This window comes from Tympanuchus pallidicinctus, unplaced genomic scaffold (genome assembly GCF_026119805.1).
Source record: "Tympanuchus pallidicinctus isolate F22 unplaced genomic scaffold, pur_lepc_1.0 scaffold21, whole genome shotgun sequence".
Taxonomy (NCBI): Eukaryota; Metazoa; Chordata; class Aves; order Galliformes; family Phasianidae; genus Tympanuchus; species Tympanuchus pallidicinctus.
In genome coordinates, this window is record NW_026294733.1 from 1,790,999 (window position 1) to 1,812,200 (window position 21,202).

The following is a 21,202-nucleotide window of genomic DNA, read 5'->3' on the forward strand; positions in this document are numbered from 1 at the left end:
TGAGCAGGGTAGGAAGAAGAAGCTGAGCCAAAAATTCTCTCTAAAAACAGACCAATAACTATCTTCCTCTGCCTGCAGCTGACATTTAGGAGGATTCTTAAATCACTTAAAGTGATTTTTAAAAATCACTTCTTAAAAAAAGGAGTCTCAGGGAGAGATTATTGAGTGGATTGCCTGATGCCAACGAGTTGGATGGAGGAATTTCATCCTGGTTTAATGTTGAACTGGTGTTGATTCGTGATTAGAGTGAAACTGGAAATGGCATACAGTGTGTACAATATCTCAGCATCCCTTATGGCGCATTGTTTATGATGAAAAGTCCAGGATTCTTTAGGTCATGCAGATTTCTTCCTTGGGATTTTACTTGGGGCTTTGCAGCACAGCGTGTCCCTGTCTCACTGGACTGCCCCAGACAACATTTGGGACAGGGTATCTTTTTTCCATTTTATGTCTCTATTTGGCAGGTCCAAGATCTGCCAGGTGGGGACAGAACCTGCCTCTCTCAGTCTCAAATCAATTTTTTATCCACAAGACTATTCTTTATCCTGCCGCACTGTCTGGAAGTGATAAATTATTGCACTAGATAACAAATACCTTCTTCTTCTCCTCCATTGCTTACCACTTGTCCATAGCGCTCTCCTTCCTAGCTTCAGTAGTTGGGCTAAAGGCTGAGCAAAAACCCAGGTTACGGTCGAATGCCAGAAGAAAAAACAGTTTAAAACATCTGGATTGCTGATACAGACAGTTGTACATTCATTTATCTTGCTCCCAAAATGAGTGTGAGTGCTCAGCCCCTGCACAGGGTCCCAGAGATCATCCATGGGAAGGTTTCTGCTGCAGCAGGGCAGGGATTGGCTGCATGGCATTGGCTGCACTGCTGTCAAGGTGTGTGCTGCAGGAGCTCCACTGCTGCATCCACTGCACGTGATCAAGTCCACCAAGCCCAGCACAGAAGACGTTTGAAATGCCATGAATATTTAAAGCAAACAAAACTCAAGCCCTCAAGCAGCCTTCTTTTCCAAATCTCAAGAGAGCCATGACCAAATGCAGACATACATGCAGGTTACTTAATTAAAATTAAGCCTTCTTTTCCATTCCCCTTCGTTTACATTTCCAACGACATCCCCTTTTAATGCCTATGCAAGATCTATCAGCTAGAGGCTGTACTTTTTACAAGATCTGATGAAGATCTTTGAGAAGTCAATATTTTGCCAAAAGCTAAGTGATAATTCCAGTGGTTTGCATATAGTTTACTCTTTTCTTTCATTTCTTTTTTCTCCCCCCTGCTCTTTTCATTATAATTTTTGAGTTACAGCAGAGCAAATGAGGCATGCTCATGAAGTATGAAGGTTTCACCTCTTTCCCTTGCTTTACTTCCTGCATCAGCTTCATTTTGTTTGATTTCTGAATAACAGCAGGCGCTCCGAGAAGCTATTGTGTCTGTATGTGCAAAACATCAGCTCTCTGCTGAATTCCTGGAGGTTTTGTTGTTATTTGATGAGGTTTTTGGCAGGACAAAATGAGCTTGTTTAAAGGAGTAAGGTGGGGAACAGGCAAAGGGAACAGGGGTCCCAGATACCTTCAGGCTCCTTCAGGTAACTTGGTCTGAATGAGAAGAGGTGGATCCTGACACAAAGATACTCATGTCTTTGTGCTTGAACTTTGTGTAGAAAACAGGCATAAAAATACCTGGGCAGCTGAATCCTTTTCTAAACATCTCCATCCATGCCCATAAAACTGAGCCAATGGCTCAGTCCAAATGTAGTTAAAGCACAGATATACCTGGGGCCATAAATCACACTACAGTTTGCAGCAAGGGTGGTGTACAGTCAGGTGCATGCAGGAGTGCCACAGGTTGTATTTTTTCTCTTGACAAAAGTCATTTCTCAGCTCTTGCAATGAAAATTGTGGGAGTGATTCTTTGTCTGTCTCCCTTGGAAGTGCTGGTGGGGCACTGCTAGTGGGGTGCCTGTGAAAGGCACTGGGAGGAACAGGCACAGGCATCCAGTGCAGGCAGCACCAGAGTCCAGCTTCCAAAAGGCAGAAGTCCACTTGCTGGAAACAAAAAGCTGCCTCAGGAGTGAGCTAACACTCAGTCACAAGAAAAGCATCTGTATTCATTTCAGAGAGACGGTTGTTTGGAAGAAGTATTTCCTAAGACCCAACTAGGCTAGTTAGTTTGTAATCATTTGGGTTTAAATAATTCAAAAGCTGGTGCAGAACTGAATTAGTAAATAGTCGAAACGACATGGCTTTATGGCAAACTTTATCAAAGAAACCTAATTTCCCTCTCTGATTATATTACGTGTCTGGTTGACAAAAACGATTGTATAAAATTAGTGCATTTAGACTTTTGTAAGGTGTTTGACTTGGTGCTGAATAACATGCTGATTAAACATTAGCACTATTCAATGACATTAGAATATACATTAAATGGATTAAGAGGTGTCTGACAGAGCTTAACAAGTAGTTCTCAATGGAGAACTGGCACTGAATGGATCTGTGGTTTCTGGGGAAGATGAAAGTGAAGTCAGAGTACCAAAGCTCTCCAGTGTTTGTGTCGGTGATCCATGGCAAAACACAAGAGGAAAACATTTGCTAAGCACAAAGATCAAGAAAGTGATATGCTGAGAAGAGGAAGGGAGAATGGCACTGAGGAACCTGAATCTTTTGATAAAGATGATGAGGAATCCATCAAACTAGATGTTGGTCTGCCCAAGGACACAGCCCTACATTTACGAGTAATGCCCATGGGAAGAAAGGTGCACTGAAAAGCCCTTCCTTGTCCATCAACACCACGTGATGGACTAGCAAAAGGAGTTTGTGTGGCCTTTAAATATATGATCGGTCAAGTAATGAAAAACAGGAAAGAGGTAATTTTCCTTCTGTGTGCAATATTGTTAAAACCGGGTCTGAAATGGCAACAGGCTGTGTTGAAATTTAGGAAGGATATGGAAAAGCTAGAGAATGTGTAGGAAAAATGGCTGAAATTAAATGGCAGTCAGAGGACATATCTGATAATAGGAGACCTGAAAATCTCAGTGTATTTGTTTGACCAAAATACGCTTAAGGTGACTTTTTTCCTGTATGAGTCTGTTTCTGGGGGAAAAATATGATATCCTAAGAGACTCTCTACTTTATCAAACAGAATTGGAAGGGTCAGTGTTTGAAAGCTGAAGGATGTAATAAAATGAGGTGTGGTTGTGGTGGTTTTTGTTTGTTTGTTTGTAGCTTGAAGCTGATTTTGGTTGTTGGAGCAAATTCTCAGAACAAAAAAAGGGATCCTCTGCTTTTTGATGGCTTCAGAGTGAGACTCTGCTTTTCTCTGCTGTTGACTACCTTCAGCCTTATGGCTGTTTATGATCAGAGACAGCCAGGAGAAATGCAAAGGTTTGTTACAAGGTCAAGTGTAGATTTAATGATTCTTCCCGACCTTCAGCCTGATGAAGTTATAATTGCATAAGAACATGTTGGTTCTAAACATGATGTACCCTGTTTTCAAAAGGAAAAAAGCCCTACCAAGGTTATCAGCTCCATTCCGTGCGACAGTTGTTGCTCATACATTTTTAACATTTTTAACATTTTTATATGGAAAACTCATTGACATTTTGCTTGGAAACACATGGTGCAGCTCAGCAGTGTAGTGCATTTCTTCCCAAAGCCGCACCATCTGGATGCGGACAGATCAGAGCTGCCCCAGAGCCCTTCTCCATCCAGCTGCAGGGATTTGAGGGCCTGAGTAGTTCCACCACCAGCAGTGTGCTTTGTGCTGAGCTCATGCTGAGGCTGCCCCAGCTGGTTCACCATGGGATGGGCTCCCTGCTCTTTTTGGGTTGTAGCTGCCTGTGAGATGTTCCTATGTGGCTAGAGCTCAGCTCTGTGCTCACAATATCAGCAGTGACAGGCAGAGGTATGGCAGAAGGAAGAGATTGATGAAGAAAACCTGATTCTAGCATCAGATTTTGTGGATTTAGATGCAAAAGAACAGCTACAGTTATGAAAAACGTCAAGAAGTGTTTCCCATTAGGGAGCAGTCAGTGAATTCATACCATTCCCACTGCCTCAGCCAGGCTTTCCCAGGGCCCTCCTTAAACCAGAGCAGTCATCTTGTGCTGGGTCTGTGCACAGGGACGAACATCTTCCTGCTCCTCAGCTATGAACTGAGCACAAACATGCTTTGTTAAAATAATCCCCATTTGGGTACAAATTCTGCACAGTTCTCATGCCTACAGTCTGCCTATCACCTGGTCAGTTGAGGAGTGCCACTTTCTCATGGTTAAAGCTGCCCCCAGGTGAAATTAGGCTGAGATTGTCTCACCTCTGGTCTCAGTGCAGGGTGTTTGTTACGGATTTCCCCTCACACTGTTACTGTACTGTTTTATCCATTTCTAGCAACTAAATCTCAAATGCACCCAAGCGCCACGGAGCTGGCAGTGACCTCACAGACCTCCGTTACTCCAATTATGGGCAGCAACCAAGATGTGCTCTGAGGCCATGGAGTCTAAGTGGAAAGGAGGGAGCATTGCAGGAGAGCCTTTAAATTCTGAAGCGAAACTATAATTAGCTGTAATCGCACCCAGAGTAACTTCACTGCTATAATTCTCAGCAGGAAAACAATTACACTGCAGCAGTATAACCCGACAGACACGCTGTAAATACAAAACATCCTTTGGAAATATATGCTCCATATTCTAAATACATTTAGAATTAAGGCAAACAATTCTTTTCTAATTGGGATTCGAGGCAGACGTGCTGATGTGGGTTGGATTTTTTTTTCTTTCTGTTCCTCGTTTTTTGCTTCATGGATATAGAGAGCCATGGTGTTAGGTGATATGTTGGTGGCATGCCTAGGCTGTGGTTGGAGGGGTGGTGAGGAGAGCTGAGCCTTGTGCTTGGGTTGTAGTTCACTGCATGGGTTGTTTCTGTCCCTTGAGATGGTCACGGTGCCCAGGCAGCTGTCTGGATGGGTCGCAGGACTCATGAATCACAAAGCCAGAGCTTCTCCTGCTTGTGTTTGGGGATGCAGCAGCCCTGAGGAGCGGGAAGGCTGCAGCTGATTCAGTGCCCTCGGAGCGATGCGGTCACTAGGGGGGAATAGAGCACCGCAGAGCGCAGGGCTGCCTGAACTGCGGAGCTTCAGGGGCTGCTGCCCCACATCCCACGGCTCGGCTGGGCCCCCCCGAAACTGCAGATGCAGCTGGGAATAGAGAGGAATGGACCCCGGGATTTCACTTTTATTTGGTGGAGAAATGCTCAGAGTTGATGTTGGCAGATGGTCATTCTGAGTGGTGAGATGTTGATTTACCAGGGGTTATTTTGAATTGCAGGGCTTGAAATACATTTCTAAATTGTTTTTGGAGCCTAGAACACGTGCAAGGACAAATTATTAAGAGCTTCATTTGGCTCTTGGAGGGTTTTATATGGCACACAATCTAAGCTGCTGAAAGAGGGAAAACTTGACATTTGTTGCTGTCTAACCCAGCTCCTCTTGGAGAAAGAACCAGACAGGCTGGGACAGTTCCTTGGGTTCTACCATTCCTCCTCCAGATCAACAGAAGATGATAGAGAGGGGAACAAAAAAGAAAGCAACAAAACAAAACGTAACATAACAACACAACAGATCATCTCTACAGAAATGTATTGGAAAATCTACAGAGCTCTCTGGGAACAGAAGTATCATATATTTAAAAATCATTCTAATGGGATACAATCAATACAATCATTTTATAAACCTACAGGAAGTTTTTCATTATCCATTGAATACTTTGGATTTTTTTCTGTATGGGTGACATATATGCTTACATAGTTATATCAGTAATCTAAAGGATACAGCTTCCTACATTGCACTTATTTTGCCATGACAGTTAAAACTGTTTTCAGAGGTTTCTGTAAATGTTTGTCCTATTTCCACTCATATTGGAGGACATTTTTCCATTGTCCTTACTAAGAGTGACTAAGATGTAGAGAGTGAGGACAGTAGGGTAAGCTAAGGGCAAGAATGGTGAGTGCCATCATGAACTGATATACATATTATATATTACAGAAATAACACAAAATTCACATTTTGGAAAAAAAAATATAAAAAGAGAGTAATAAGAAAGAAAGAAAATACAGATCTTCCAGGGATCAAAAGCCAGACCTAGCAGCTATTTATTGCAGCTCCTAAAAGTTTTGAAGTGCAGCCTGTAAGGATGGCTTGGGGGGACAGCTAAATCAGACTCCCAGTGCAGAACAGGGGGCTGTTACCTGTGTGTTTGTCACTGCAAGGCAGGGCTGGGAAGCAAACAAAGGGGAGTACAGCCGTTGTACAACCACTGAGCTACCTCTGCCTTCTCCCTGAAGGTTGGTCTGAGGAACATGTGGTTGGTCTCACTTCTCTGTGCCATTGGGCTGAGTGTCCCCTAGACATGCCTATTTCCCAAGCTTGTTCTTTCGTACAGCACGTGCAAGACAGGATCAAGATGGAGCTTCACTGAATTTCCATTCTTGTTTTCTCAGAAAACAAGAGTTTGCATGTACTAGAGCAGGAGAGTTCAGGAACACGGTCACTCTGAAGATGAATGTTACATGTGTAAGTGCATGTATATGCATATATGTATATGTATATCCTCATGTCACCATTCTAAATAAGAATATTTCTGCTATAGTTATTGCCTCTTAGAGCTTCTGGTCTGAAGGGAACGTGAATTGGTGATCAGATGTAATCACCTTGCATGGATTTTATATGCTTCAAACACGGGGAGGCATAAATGCAAGGGGTATGGAGGAAAAGAAGCAACTGTATTTCTGCTTTGCCTATCTTTATCGCGTGAGCGCGACACAGGGTGACTCACCAGCAGCAGGTGGCCTGCAGTTCTGCTGGGCAGATCAGCGGTGGCTGGCAGGGGGCTGCTGGCCCTATATGGCAGCCCAGAGGGGAACTAAAAATAGTTTGCAGACTTCCAGCGTAGTAAAAGCATTTGTGGGCTTGGAGTGGAGTCTGCTTCTGAAGGTAAGAATCGGAGCTGGTCTATTTCATCTGCCATTTATGCTTGGTTTGTTTTTTTTTCTCCTTTCTTTTTCCTGCATGAAGCTTGCCTTGGCAGCGCATCTGCAAGTGTTATCTGGCAGAAGGCCTGGAGTCGGGAATTGTAAACAGTTACTTTCTCTGTTTGTAGAAACAGGGCGAGGAGTGGCCAGCTAACGGAAATCAGTGGGACTGAGGGCATTTGCAGCTGAGGAGGCATGCAGAGGGATGTGGTGACCCGCAGGACAGCTCTGCGTGCTCTGTGCTGAGTTACCTGCCGAGGCGCAGCCCTGCTGCCCAGAGCTTTGCAGCCATGCTGGGAGCTGCCCTGGCTGCTTGTGTTCGTTAGGCCTGCCCCTGACGAGGGAAAGCAGCAATCTCATTTTTGCTTTGTGATGCCGGGTCGGCTTCTGATAAGGTCAGCGCCAACAGCCAAATGGATGTTAATTTGAGAGGGAAAAGGACTGAACCCAAATTAATATAGGCTTGCCTGTGTAATTATCGTTATTGGCTGGTGGGGAAGGAAGACCTTGTTCACTCCGTGCGTTTCTGTGGCTGCCAGGCTGTCATGCACCAATCTGGGAGAGGGGGACAGGAGTGCTGCATTCATCCAAGAGGGACTCTAATTCCCTGTCATCCCCAGATGATGATATCCTGCTTACTTCAGACCACAGGCAGTGGAGATGCACGCACCATTACGATGGGGAGGATTTAGCTGCAGGTGCCTGTGGAGAAACTTCTCCCATTGAATCCAGAGTTCAAAATCCTGCAAGCAGGAACTGCAAGCAGTTCTCTGCAGGCAACTAGAGAGAGGAGCATATGGTTTTAGTTAGGGTTCAGTGTTGTGTTCCCAGGCTGGTGAAAAGAGTCAAAGTTGGAGAAAATGACTGTATGCTTGAAGGCTGGGCAGCCTTGCTAAGTGCTAAACTAAGGAGAAATCCTATTTGGCAGCAGAGAGAATCTGCTGGGGTTGGCAGTCTGAAACTGCAGTACGATAATTGTTTTCTTCTCCAATAAGCCAATGCATTGATTGGGGTAAGCAGGAAGGATCAGTCCCAGTGGAGCTCTGCAGGGTGTTGTTACCACGCTGCTTACTTCCCATGGTCACAGCTGATCTTCATGTGCTTCCCTCTGGTGAGCAAACTGGATGTGACAGAAGACAATGTAATTTAGTTTTTTGCCTCTTTCAGAAAATGAATTGCTACATATGATCTCATATGCTCACCCTTGCATATTTATGGGGAGTCCCCAAATCTAATTTTCATTGTGCCTGCCCCTGGTTAGCACAAACTTAATTTTGCAGCTTCTAAACAAATTCTTCTGACAAAATAACATCGTGGCACATTGAAACAGAGCAGATATTTTAATACAAGCATGCTGCATAATCAGTTCTTCCTAAAAGCACATACAAATATTATCTTCACAGTAGCTAAGTGATCAATCAGTTAGTTGCAAGGTAGGGTAGCATGTGAGTTTGCAGAGTTTGTTCCCCAACCTTTACATGCTCTCCAATGCTCTTGAATTGACATTTGCTACGAGAGGGTGCACACAAGTGATTTGCAATAGAGAGGGCCCTAGCTTGTTTACTTGTCTTAATAACTCGTGACAAGGACACCGAGGTCCAAACCGTGCCAGGCACGCTCATAGGAAGGAGGCAACCACAGATGCTGTCAGTAATCTTACTGGGAAGATTACAGCAGTTCTTTGGGCTGGTCCTCTTTAGCTGGCCATCTGCTTTGCATTCCCTGGTGGCACTTGGGTTTGGATCTCCAGTTTGTTTGTCATTTCAGTCTCCCACTTTATTATTTCCAGAGCCAAGTGAACTGCTGCCAATTCCAATGCAATGAGATTGCATTGTGAGCTTTGCGACATGGTATACTTTTTTTTTTATCTTCAAGGCTCAGCTCCTGGAATTAGTTGATTATGTTAGAATCCCAGCATTCATTAAAAAGGAAGGGAAAAAAAATATATAGGGTGGATCTCTGCTCCTCATGAACTGAGAAAAAAGCTTGTGAGAAGATCCCTGCGGACAGTAACTCAAACTAAATAAAAAGAGGCTTTTTTTCCTTTCAGTTCCCCCTCCCCCCCCCCCCTTCACCCCTAGTATCAGCCTCTTTTATAGACAATCATCCTGTTTCTGAGTCTCTCAGTCATGGTTTTTGAATGCTGGGTGCTGGCAAACCTGAGCAGCAGCTGTTCCTTCCTAAAGGCAGGGAAAATGAGTAGAGCCATCCCTACCAGGACAAGTGATTTCTCTCAGCCTGCTCTGCCTTTCCTTCTGTCCCCTGGCCACACAGCCACATGCAGCCATGGCAGGAGCATGAGCCCACTCCCACAGCTCTGAGGACGACCCAGATCACAGAAATCCAGTGAGAAATGGGAGGACAGGAATCTGTGTTAAGCAGAACTGTGATTCCCTTGAGGTCAGGAGCAGCAGCTGCTGCTATCACTGACCTCATAACTTTAAATACTCTTGGCTAAGGCGGTATGGCATTTGTGTTTGTGGCACGTCTGAGCTGAGGGCAGGACTTGCCCAGTTTTGGGGTGGAGGCTGTCCCTGTTTCCCCAGCTTGAGGCTATGTCTGGGTACAATTAATAGATCTGGGGAGTATTGTTTATACTTCAGTTTGCCTTAGGTTCGCTTCCTCTTTTATTTTTCAGTGGGAAAAGAGATGACATTGAAGACTGGTTTGAACAAAATATGTTTGCTGGCCTGGATTTTTCATCACTCTTGGCTTGGGCCTTAGGGAAACATATTTGCTTTTATTGCTTTTTCCTGTAACTAAGTGGAATTAGCATTCCCTGCCATTGCTGGCCAGCAGAATCCAGTAATTTTAAAATATATATATATATTTATGAACATATCTTGCATATATTGCTGAATTCTTCAGCAATAGTCATACAGGCATACCTCTGACATTGCAAGGCTGAGCAATGTCTCCATGTAGCTTACAAGTAGAAGTGCATGCACAGAGGTGTGTGTACAGGGCAGAACTTAGTGCACTTTCCATGCATTGTGGTCTGATTTTTGAGTGGTCCTGTGCAGAGCCAGCAGTTGGACTCAATGATCCATATGGGCCATTTCCAACTTAGGATATTCTATCATTCTATGAATTAATCTGAGGGGGCTTCGTACTTAACTGGGGCTGTTTTCCCGAGGGTGATGCTGCCAATGATTAACTTGAAGTTCCAGATGTAACAATTCAAATTGACAGAAGCAGTCTTTCTGATTTGTGCATATCTACTGCTGCTTAAGGTGTTCCATGGTTTATCAGTGATCTGGCTGCAATCTGGAGATTGGGAAGGAGACTTAAAACAGGGTAACATCTTCAGCTTAGGTTTTGATTTTTTGCTTTAGCCTTGCTTAACGTCATTCTGCTGGCATTGATTTTACAGACCTCTGATGAACCCATCCGTGGAAGTGCTCAGAGTCAGGCTGGATGGGACCCTGGGCAGTCTGAGCTGGTGGGGGACAACCAGTCCATGGCAGTGGTTGGGGCTCAATGATCTTTAAGGTCCCTTCCAACCTAAGCCATTTTGTGATTCTGTCAACCAAATCTTGGCTCTTTACTTTAGACAGTAGTGAATATCAATCAGTAGCACTGAGTGTATTGTGAACTTTGATCTTTAGCTCCAGAACATGAGAAAAAGCATTCACTGGTCTTATAAAACCAAACCATTTGTATACAGTGGCAAAATGATCACAGAATCACAGAATCAACATCTTAAGGTGATAACAGTGTTTCCATTGGTCCCATCTGTAATGAATGAAACTCCAACAGGGGGAATTGTGAAGCCTGTTGGTACCGAAGCTTTTGTAGCAGCGCTGGGAGCTCAGTGCAGGCTGCCTCAGGGATGCCATGCACTTTACACGTTAGGTGTTCTGGGAACTGCAGACCCAGCGCTGGGCTGGGGGCTTAAGTGAGCAACGAACCGTGCTTCCTTCATTTGTGCTGGATCCTTCGGAATTGATTTATCCAAAACCTTCAAGGGTGGAGTGGTGGGGGGGGGCGGGGGAGGAGGGGAGGGGGGTTGGGAGGGAGGATGCCCATGGAGGTGCCCTCCGGTGGCAGCCACGCCGGGTCGGGGCTGGTGCAGGGGGAAGATGTGGAGCGATGCACACCGCTGCGTGCAGTCTGCTCCCCCGGGGCCATCTGCTAACCACAGCCCCTGGCCGTCTCCTCCGAGAGAGGCTGCTGGCGGCTGGCCGCGGTCGGATCTGCTAAAAGCTTGTGGAAGGGAGAGGGCTGAGGGAAAGGAGGAGGGGGAAAAAAGGGGGGAATGGGGGAAGGAGGAAGGGAGGAGAAGAAATGAGGGGGAAAGGGAGACGGGAAAAGGGGGATGGGAAAATGGGAGGGAATGAAAAAAAGGGGGAAGGGATAAATGGGGAGACGGATGAAAAGGGAAAAAACGAGGGGAGTGGAAGAAAAGTGGGGCGAAGGAGACTAAAACGGGAGAAAAGAAAGGAAGGCATAAAAGGGAGAAAGGAAAGGGGAGAAACATCAGGAGCGCTCCCGAGGGGGCGGGCGCGGCGGAGCGGAGCGGGTGGGGCGAGGCGGGAGGGAGGGGAGGGGAAGGGAAGGGAGGCCGCGGGAACCGGGCCCGCCTCCGACGCCGCTGCCCCCCCCAACCGGGGCCGGGGCGCCACGGCCGCGTGTCGGAGGCGGCGCGGCTGAGCGCCGCGGCGTGAGGCAGCGCCGCGCCCCCGCTGCCGGAGGAGCCGCTCCGCCGCCGGCCCCCGCGCTCCCGCCCCCGGCGGCGGCCCCAGCGGCGATGTCCTGAGGGGCCGAGCCGACCCCCCCACCCCCGCCCCTTCGGCCGCCCGGCGTCCAGGTGAGTGCAGCGCCCGGAGGGGGACGGCCGGGCTGCGCCCTGCCCTATCCGCGGCCAGGCAGCCTCGCACTTGGCGGAGTTTCGGGCTTCGGCCCCGGCTGCCCTTCGCGGGGACCCGTCGGGTCCGCCGCCGAGCCGGGGTAGCTCTGCCCCGCGCGTCCCTTCGCGCGGCGGCTCTTGATTCCCCTTTCCGGGGATCAAAGCGGCTCTTCGCATCGGGAGATGCCGCCTGGCTCCGGGGCTGAGCTCTGCGGTGTGCGTACGGGGGGGTTCCCGAGGAGACTTACGGCAGTGCAAGGATGGAGCCGCCGAGCCCGGCGCTAACAGCTCGGACGAGGATGGAGCGGCCCGGGGTGAGAACGGAGCTCCGCCACGGGAAGCCCCGGGACGCGGCCGGGCTGCCCAACAGGTGCGCTGTCTGCGGGCGGCCGCTCTGCTCCGGGCGGCTGTGCCGGTGTGCGCTGCGCTGCCGGAGCGCTCCGAGATGCAAACTTCTGAGCAGGAGATGCTGCTGCTCGGCGTGGGTGTTTCACGCGGTATTATTATTATTAACATATATATATATATGTATATTCCAACAACAAAGTTTCGTGGAAAGTAGGGGATTTTCAGAGAGGAACTCGGTTCCTCGAGAATTGTGACGCTGAGGAAGGCTGCTGGTTGTATTGACTGTGTGCTTAATTTTCTGGTGGGCTTCTCGTCTAGTGGCAGATACTGCAGAAGATGCATCTCGGTCTGCAGTGTTAAGAATGCTTGTTGGGGTGTCTTTGCTTTAGCATGTGTGAATTTCAGGTGTAGCGTAAAATAGAAAGGGAAAAAGAAAGTCAAATAAAAATATTTATCCAAATATTCCATGTAACCTTCCATTCTCCCGTGGATTCCCAAGTACTGCCTGTGAAGTCAACTTTTAAAACAGCTTCTCCCTTGAGAGCAGTTCACATTTTTCAAGGGGAGAAAGGATGGGTGAAATTGAATCGTCCAAATTAAGGCAAAATGAATTGCTTAATATTCAGAGGGGTTGATAAATGAACCATTAAATCAACACTCGCGTAGTGGCTCATTGAAAAGAGAAATGAACAGCTCTCAATTGTGTGCTGTGCGGAATGGGTCGTGGTGACGTTCGTACATTGGTTTGCTGCTGAGCTCCTGTTAGTGGATACGTGTGCTCTGTGACATTCCTTGTGTGTGGGGATAAACTGTGCCCTGTGAGTGCATCTGCTGTAAATGAGCATGGTTGTCCCACTTCCAGCATCGTTTCAAAGAGAAGTCTTAGTAGTGTTCATTTGGTATAAATTAACCTAATTCCATTGACTTCTCGTGGCACTCTGTATCAATTGAGGATCCAGACCGGTATTACAGACTACTTTTCTTTTGAGGAAGAATTGTATTCCGAATGCCAGTTTGAAACAAAATGATCCTGATAAATGAAAAATAAGAGTCAAGATTTGAAAAGAACCCCAACGAGATGACTGAGAGTGAAAGCTCTTTAGAGATCTTCGCCTCTCAGTAATACGGTGCGTGAACTTTGCTCCTGAGCTCTGTGATTAACAGAGGTACAGCTGTTGCAATATGCTGGTTGCTGCTGAGGAATTACCTCTGTCTTTCCCCCTTGAAATCACTGAAATTGGAGTGCAGTGAAGACATCGGCTGGCTCCTTATGGTGCTTCCTGGAGGCTTTTAGTGTTTTGTTTGAGAAGTTGTGACTCGTGTGCCCGTTTTGTCCTTTATTTGCCCCCCTTTGCAGGTGACTTAGAAGGGTTGGTGTTGCTTGCAGCTTTTAGAACCCAAGAAGTGGCGGTTCTTTTGTTTTGCGTTTCAAAGCGAGCGCTACAAGCAGGAAATTGGAGGAATAGATTCTCCAGTTCACTGCTGAAGGTAGGACTGGGAGTTGATGCATGGCTTTGGAAGGCTCCTTGCCCACCTTTCCTTTGGCCGAGGGCGATCCAGCACGCAGACCTGCAGGCAGGAGGGGCCGGTTGTTCAGGTGTTTGCGATTATGTAAAGGTGTTATGTAACGTGGTCTGCTGCTCCTTATTTAATGTGACGTGTGGACGCAGTGTGCATGCACAGATCCTCTGGGTGATAGGTTATTAGGTGGTGCATTAGGAGCTGCTTGAATGCATGGAGAGCTTTGTAGGCTCTGTGATGAAGCAGATGGTCAGGAAGGTGTTTCCTTCATGAGAGGAGACTCTGGATCTGGAAATGCCTTTAGATAGTGTCTGACGGTATGTACGTTTTGGAATTATTTGCTGTTCTTGTGGTCCAGGGTAGCTGCAGGTATGTTTCTGCACCAGCAACTCTGGTTATGCTGCTCTTCATTCACTTCATGCTTAAAAAGAAAAGTAATACAAAGTTGTCCTGAGAGCCAACAATCCCACCTAATGTTATCCTGCTGCTTCTGTTTCCTTGCTTGCTATTTTTCTTTGAAGTTGTAATGCATTTTTTCAGTTCTTTTGATAAAGACCAACTCGAGCTTGCTAGGAAATGGTCACTCTATGTTGCGAAAGTGCCAGCATCTCACTGTCTCACTGACATTATTTTGGGAATACTGGAGGAAAATATAAAAGATTCACTTGCATTGATTAAATCCCCTGGGGCAGCCTTCTAACACCGCAGTGGGAAAAAAACCAACCTTCTCTCCTGTCTACTCCAGCTTTTATTTCATCTATGAGAACCTGAGGCTTTGTTATCTGCTTACATCAGGTCCCTTAGGGGTGCTTGAGGAGGAAGGTGTCAGCCTAAAAGCTCTGCGCGCCATCGGAGCCCATTTGTCTTTGGCAGTCCATGTGGCTGCCCAGCGTTGGTTCCCTGCCTCTGTGCCACTGGCACTGGCATCCTAAAGGAGGCTGAACTCGTGCCAGCACACAGCTCATTGCCCCAGAAGTATTTCCCAAGCGAATGTCAGAAATGAATTAACGGCTGCTTGGTGCTTTCCCAGGGGTTTTGGCAAGATAGGTGTTGCTTAATGACAAACTTGGATTTACGAGGTAACTGCAGGGAGAGAATGCACAGGAACTTTGTCTTTCATCTGCAGCTTTCTGGTGCTACGTGCAGCTTACAGCTTTTCTCTCACTGATTTTAACAAGGGAATTTTGCCGAGTGCAGTCAGAGTAGTTTGGAAACATACCACTAAATTTTTTGAACAACAGGTTGGTAAACACAGCAAATAGCCTCCCAGTTTCCTTTTCAATAACCTTGCCAATTCATAGGCCTTCCCTGCATGCCCTTGCTGCAGTCTCCCACTCTCCCAAAGTTCTAAGGGGATGCTATATGAATGCCAGTGCTTCTTCTCAGTTTGGGTCTAAATACTGCAGAGATGAACTCTTCCTGGCCTGTAGACCAGGGCTAGCACAAGCACTGCTTTGTGTTCCTGTGCCTTTCCCTGTGAACACCTTCTTCCTCCCTGCTTCTGTCTGCTCCTCTCAATCCTGTTGCACCTGGATGTGCTTTGTACCATGCTGGTTCTGAGATGACCCACCCCAACCTCCCCAGGTTGTTTTCTGCCATTTTTAGCTGCTGTTCTGTTGAATTTGAGTACAGCTTAAAAATCTTTGTTTTTGTAGCTTTTGAAAAACAGAGACTTGTTTTTTCATAGAGATAGAATGCTGGGGTCATCATCCGTCTGCTCTTCCACTTGGAAAAAGAGGTTATTTGGTTCCTCATGGAGATGAAAACTTTTCATATCTCAACATTGTGCTCTGTTTATCAGTGAACATTTAGTTTTAAGTATTTTTGCTTTTGAATTTGGTGATGTTTTCAAGAAGCTGGTGATGTACAGAAGAGCTCACTGAATCTAGTGCATGGGTAAGCTGGGCTGCTTTCTAGAATATTTCTAAGCTCAGGCTTTCTATCCCCTGCGTTGTGCCGCTACCTGCACTGGTTTGATCCTCCCTCCTCCTGGTGAAGTGGCATTTTGGGAAGGCTTTTGGCTTTGAGGCTGCCCTGCTTTCCTGCAGCATGCACACAGCAGGGCCAGCAGCCAGGCTCCAGTGCTGTGCCGTGTGAACTCCCCTAAGGGACTGAAACCACTGAAGTGTTCACCTTTGGGTGCAGACTTCCAGTTAATGTTCTGCTTAGTCCCCATGGTCTGGGCTTTGAAGGGCAACCACCAATGCAGAAAAGCAGAGCTGGGACCACATCCAGGGAGGCTCTGTGTGCTGCTGGAGCTTTGCTGCACTTACAGCTGGTGGTGTTGGCCACCATTGGATGGACCAGTTCTGACACAGTGGAACTTGCGAGCAGGTTCTTGCACTGCAGGCTTGTGTTGACTGTGTGCTTGCTCAGTGGGGTGTGCTCTGCTCCACAGTCCCATGCTCAGCCATGAGTCGAGCTGCAGAGCACGTCTCTGTGGGCATGGTGGCCCTGAGCAGTTCTTTGTGGGCATTCTTCCTTGTTCAGGGGTTAGCCTGAGAGTTAAAGTTGGTTCATTTGCAGCGCTGCCCCTACTCACGGACCACTCTTAGTTATTCTCTGTAGTGCTTGGATTGCTCAGCAGAGGGAGAACAGACCGTACTGCGTGAGACACCTCGGTGCCAGCAGGCAGTCACTGCTCTGACTGCTGGCAGGGAGGGGAGTCCCCAGACTGCCTTCCGTGGTGATTTTTGTTTGTTTGTTTTCTTTCTTCTTGTTTTTAAAGCTCTGAGCTAAGTTGTGACTTTCACCTCTTGATCAAAAGTAGCTGCATCAGTTTGTAGGTTGATGGGCTGCTATGGATGAAAAGGTAGGTGGCTGTGATTAAAAAAAAACAACAGCAATGAAAAACCTATGTTATGTCCAAGTCCAGGATACAGCACTCCTGAAAGTATCTCACGGGTCCCAGTGGGACTTTCCTAAATATTCGGGAAGAAGTGTGGCAGTTGGCCTTTATTGACTGAAGCTTTACTATACATCCAGATCCTTTAAGGTAACAAACAAAACCACAAACTGAATGCCCTCTCCCCTAAAACAAACAAACAAACAAATTTCCATTCAGGTTAGTTGGAATCTGTGCAGTAAGTAATCCACATCACTTGACTCTGGGCCTGAGCTCTTGGTGCTGTATAGCAGTGCAGCCCCACTGCCTTCTTGGTGCTCTGCCCACTGTGCTGCCAGCCGGACACCAGGGCTGCTCTTCTGGGGGAGAGCATGAGAGCATGAGCAGAAGATTGCCATGGAGGTGTGTGTGTTTTGTGCTTTTTTTTTTTTTTTTGTGGGTATTCTTCTTTGAGGGTGAGAACAGTACTGCATCAAAGAGTGAAATCTGTGCACAGACAGCATTGTTCAGTAGAGATTTGCTCCTCCTGTCCTGGCTCAGTCTGTGCCCACCAGTCACCCTGCAGGGACTTGCTCTGCATCTAATGCTTTATGTTGGTATTGCCAATGATGTTCCCCATTGCTGAAGTTTGCAGCAGATCAGGCTGCTTGCTCTGGTTTACGAGGCTGCTCCAGTATCCTGGGTTCCTCTGCTTGGCCAGAGGGCACAGCTCATCTCTGTAATGGTACAGTGGAGGTTTTCTTAATTAATGAAAGTATTTTTAAGGCATGAATTGAGAATCTGCAGAGGATCATGATCAGGGTCTTAGCCCTCTTCTAGGGCATTTTGGAGGGAGCTCCAGCAATGGCAGAGCATGCACCCAGCCCAGCAAAACAAGAGTCTCTGGGATGTGCTGAAGCTGGAGCAGGACATCCCATTGTTTGCGTTCCCATTCCTGATGGATAAAACTCACTCTGTCACGGTGTCAGAGAGCAGTCTGTATCCTTGCTTCTGCCCTGGGTCTGCCAGGTCCAACCTTGCATACACAGCATCTGCACTGCCTGCCGGTACCACCGTGCCCTGCTGGGGTGGGCAGTGAGGCTGATGCTGTGTGCAGGAGGAACGGCTCGCTGCCAGGAGAGCTCATCTCTGCTGGGTAATGAGCTCTGCATCACTCAGGGCTGAATTGCTGCTGTATGGATCGCAGCAAAGTGCAAATGAGAATGCAGCACTGGGCACTTCGTACAGCCTCTCCTGTACATGGCAAAGAGCTAATTAAACAAGAGCTGGTTTGAGCTCTTGGACTGCTGCTGGCCTGACTTCTCATAGAAGAATCTTGTGCAGTTTGTCTTGCTCCAGTAACTTTCTGAAGTCTCTCAAAGTGTGTGTTGCCACAGCCCCCAGATTTTGTTCTCCTACCCTGTGTTGTGAGTTCAAGATCAAAAAAGCTGCGTTGCTGACTGAAGCTTGATCCATCCTGACAGGTGCCCATGTGCGTGTGCAAAACTTACAGCCCTGGTGTTGGGGTAGGAAAGGCTTCCGATTTAGAACATAATCTGTGCATTGCTTTTTTTCTTTTTAATTATAAAGTCCCCAGTGCAGGAAGCGTGAACTCTTTTTGGAGTGTCAGCATGCACGGCTGTGCTCCTCTTGTGACTTATTTTATGGACATAGACAGGATGTAAATGGATTTTCTACCTTACGCTTTTCTTCTGAACAAGGACACAATTTGCTGCTTTTGCTGTCACGCTCAAGTAAAACCTTAACCCTGAATTTTAACTCTTCTGTATCATCCAGTTTACAGTTATTCCAACTTTCAAGTCTTTTAGTGTGTTACTCTTCAAAAACATGAGTACAAAATGGTCTTTAGAGCACGAATACCTTGTCTAACTTGACTGCTTTTTCATTGCTTCAATAAGACCAAAGAATCATAGTGTGTCGCTTAGTTTTCTGCTTACTGGTTGATCCTGCATGGCTGAATTATTTTTGTAGTTTTGTATACAGAGCTTGCTGTAGCATTTTGTGTTTGAAAAAGAAAACAGAATAAAATACTTGATTATAATATGAGATTATTCTACTGTTTTAGAATAGGCACTGGGCAACCTGTTGTTCTTGGTGTGACTAAAGGCTTGCTTTGCATCATGTACCAAACCCCTCATTTCTGGGGGGGGATGTGATGGCAAAACAGCCTTGCTTTGACAGTTGTTTTGTAGTTTTATGCTCTGGTGGAAATAGATACTTGAAAGGAGATGTTAGGTCTGAGGGAGGGAGGTGTTTGGAAGCAGGTTGTAGGTCTGAGTGGGAAAACAGGGACAGGGCCAAACTGACCCTGGTGCCTGTGAAATTACTGGGAGTGGAGTCAGCTGCGCTGTAATTAATTACCAACGGGTAATGATTCCTGAAAGGCATGAATGTAAGGTTTGATGTATTGGCTGAGTTGTCTGAAAAACAAATCTGCTGTATATTCTCCTTTTTCTTCTTCTGTTCTCCTTTGTGCCTGACTCCAGCAGCTGAGCTCTTTGGCTGCCCTTTGGCTCTTGTTCCTCTGCTCAAGTTTGGGTCTTTTTCTCATCACTGTGGCATGGGCTCTGTGCAGGCTAATGTGTAACACTGCCACATGCTTTAATATCATATTTAGAGCATATTTTACTGGTTTAGGCAAAAAGCACCTGCATGCTAATTGCCTATAAGAAAATGAACAGAGATGGAGGATTTCAAATATATTTACAGGATATTGCTAGTAGTCTCTGTTTTGGCTTGAACAGCAAAGCTGTCTGACTTGAATGAAACTGATTTAAAGATGAGATGCAGACCGTGCTCAGAGTGGCTCTAGAAACCTCATCAGTGTCCCCTTTAATTGGCTGCTGCAGAAGTGCATTTGTTCAGTCAAATCTTTTGGAAAAAATGATGCAACACAGAAGCTTTGTAAACAGCAACAGTGTGTCCTGCATGGCTCAGTGGGGTCACAGTTTGTATGTAGGAAGAGCATTCTTAGCATCAGGAGATGCAGGAAGTCAGAATGTTAGTCATTCTACTATATGCATTAAGAGAATGCATTAAGAGTAATCAGAGAGATCCATCAGCTGGAATGTGCCAGAGATGTTTTCCCCAAGCCTCACACCTTCAGCAGTTGGTAATTACTCATGAACACAGTGTGAAAAGCTGTGCTGTAAGAGCAGCTGCCTCAGGTGAGCGGCTCTGTCCTCAGCAATTGCTCCACTTGGGGATACAAGCGTTGGCATTAAGGTGGGAATAGGATATTTTAATGATACAGAATGTGTTGTTCTCCATCTGCTTCTCTTGCTATGCAAGAGTGTCCTTGTAGGGGCAGAAACACAGTTTTTGTACTTGCTTTTTTCCTTCCACTTATGGGAAGCTTCTGTTCTACTTGAACCCCTGCTTGTAGCTTCTGATCTTTCCGAATTTGGCTTCTCACCCAGCATGGTCCTGTTCCTCTGGTGTTACAGCAGCTCCAGTTGTCTACTGGACTTGGTGTTCTGACCCAGCCCATGTGTAATACATGGTATTTCACATACATGTCTGCTTAGTGCTGTGTTTAGGACTTCTTTGTATATACTCTTCATATATGAAAGCTGCCCTTCCTTCCTAGCAGCCTGCAGAGGAAGAAAAATAGAAGGTGAAGCATTTCATGTGGAAATGGAGAATACTGTGTACAGCTGAACGTGTGTAATGCACCTGTCCTTTTGGGCTGGGAGGTGGTGGAAGGGGACTTCAGAGTGTTGTTTTCCTTCAACTTACGAAGCATCTTAAATTTTATCTGCTCCATTACTTGAAGCCTTGTATATTTCCCTTTTTCTATTAAGACCAAAGGTAAAATTTTATGGCTTGTTGTGAGCCAAATGTTTGACTTGTTAACCAATACCTGTGGTTCCAGGGTGGAGATTCTTACACACCTTAGCCCAAGTGTTCCAATTTATCAATTAAACACATTGTAATACTTTACAAGAAAATTGTGTGTCTTTGGTTTTTTTTTTTTTACAGGTGGGATTCTATGATTCTGTGGGTGTTGTAAAGACAGATAGATCACGAGTCCGTTCTGTTTCATAACGATGCTGTGCATTCCAGTCTCTGTCTTTCCTGAAGAGTTCTGAAGTTTTCTTTTTTTGGTTACTGCTGAACTGATGTTTCCAGAGAACTGTCTGCAGTGACTACATCTCTCTTGTGAGCTAAAGCAGCTAATTCACAGCCTGTCAGTCTGTGTGGACAGTCATACCCATTTTTTCAGTGCAGTATTTTGCATTTATTAACATCTAATTTACTTTGTCATTTCGCTCTCCAATCACAGTGCCTCGAAACTCTTCTGCACTTTTTGCATCAGTTACAGCTCTGCCTACTCTTCATCGTTCTCTTTTGTCAGCACAGTCAGGCCCTTCATTGCCTCCCTTCTCCTTCTCAGACTTTTAATGGATATTTGAATTCATACATGTCTTGGCAAAAATGCTGATATTTGTGAATACCTCTCATCACCATGACAAGTGATTTTTATTTTTTCCTTTCCTTTTTTTTTTTTTTCCTTTTTGCCAGTTGTAGACTCTGAAGATGTCCTTTCTATCCCATTATTCCCTAGGTTCTTATCTATGGTTTGCCTCTACATATGTGTTCTGGGCTTT

General features: G+C 46.2%; 1 protein-coding gene across 4 annotated transcripts in view; it reads left to right on the top strand.

The window, feature by feature from the left end:
- Positions 1-6,863: 6,863 nt before the first annotated feature.
- The window catches only part of SGCD (sarcoglycan delta), a 314,278-nt gene continuing 299,939 nt past the window's right edge, over positions 6,864-21,202 (top strand). For 3 of the 4 annotated variants that reach the window (XM_052684682.1, XM_052684677.1, XM_052684680.1), the window contains exon 1: positions 6,864-6,991. The gene's annotated coding sequence lies outside the window, so the exon portion shown is untranslated. Of the gene's footprint in view, positions 6,992-11,799; positions 11,840-21,202 lie in introns of those variants that run through there. The other variant, XM_052684679.1, reaches the window with a different exon arrangement.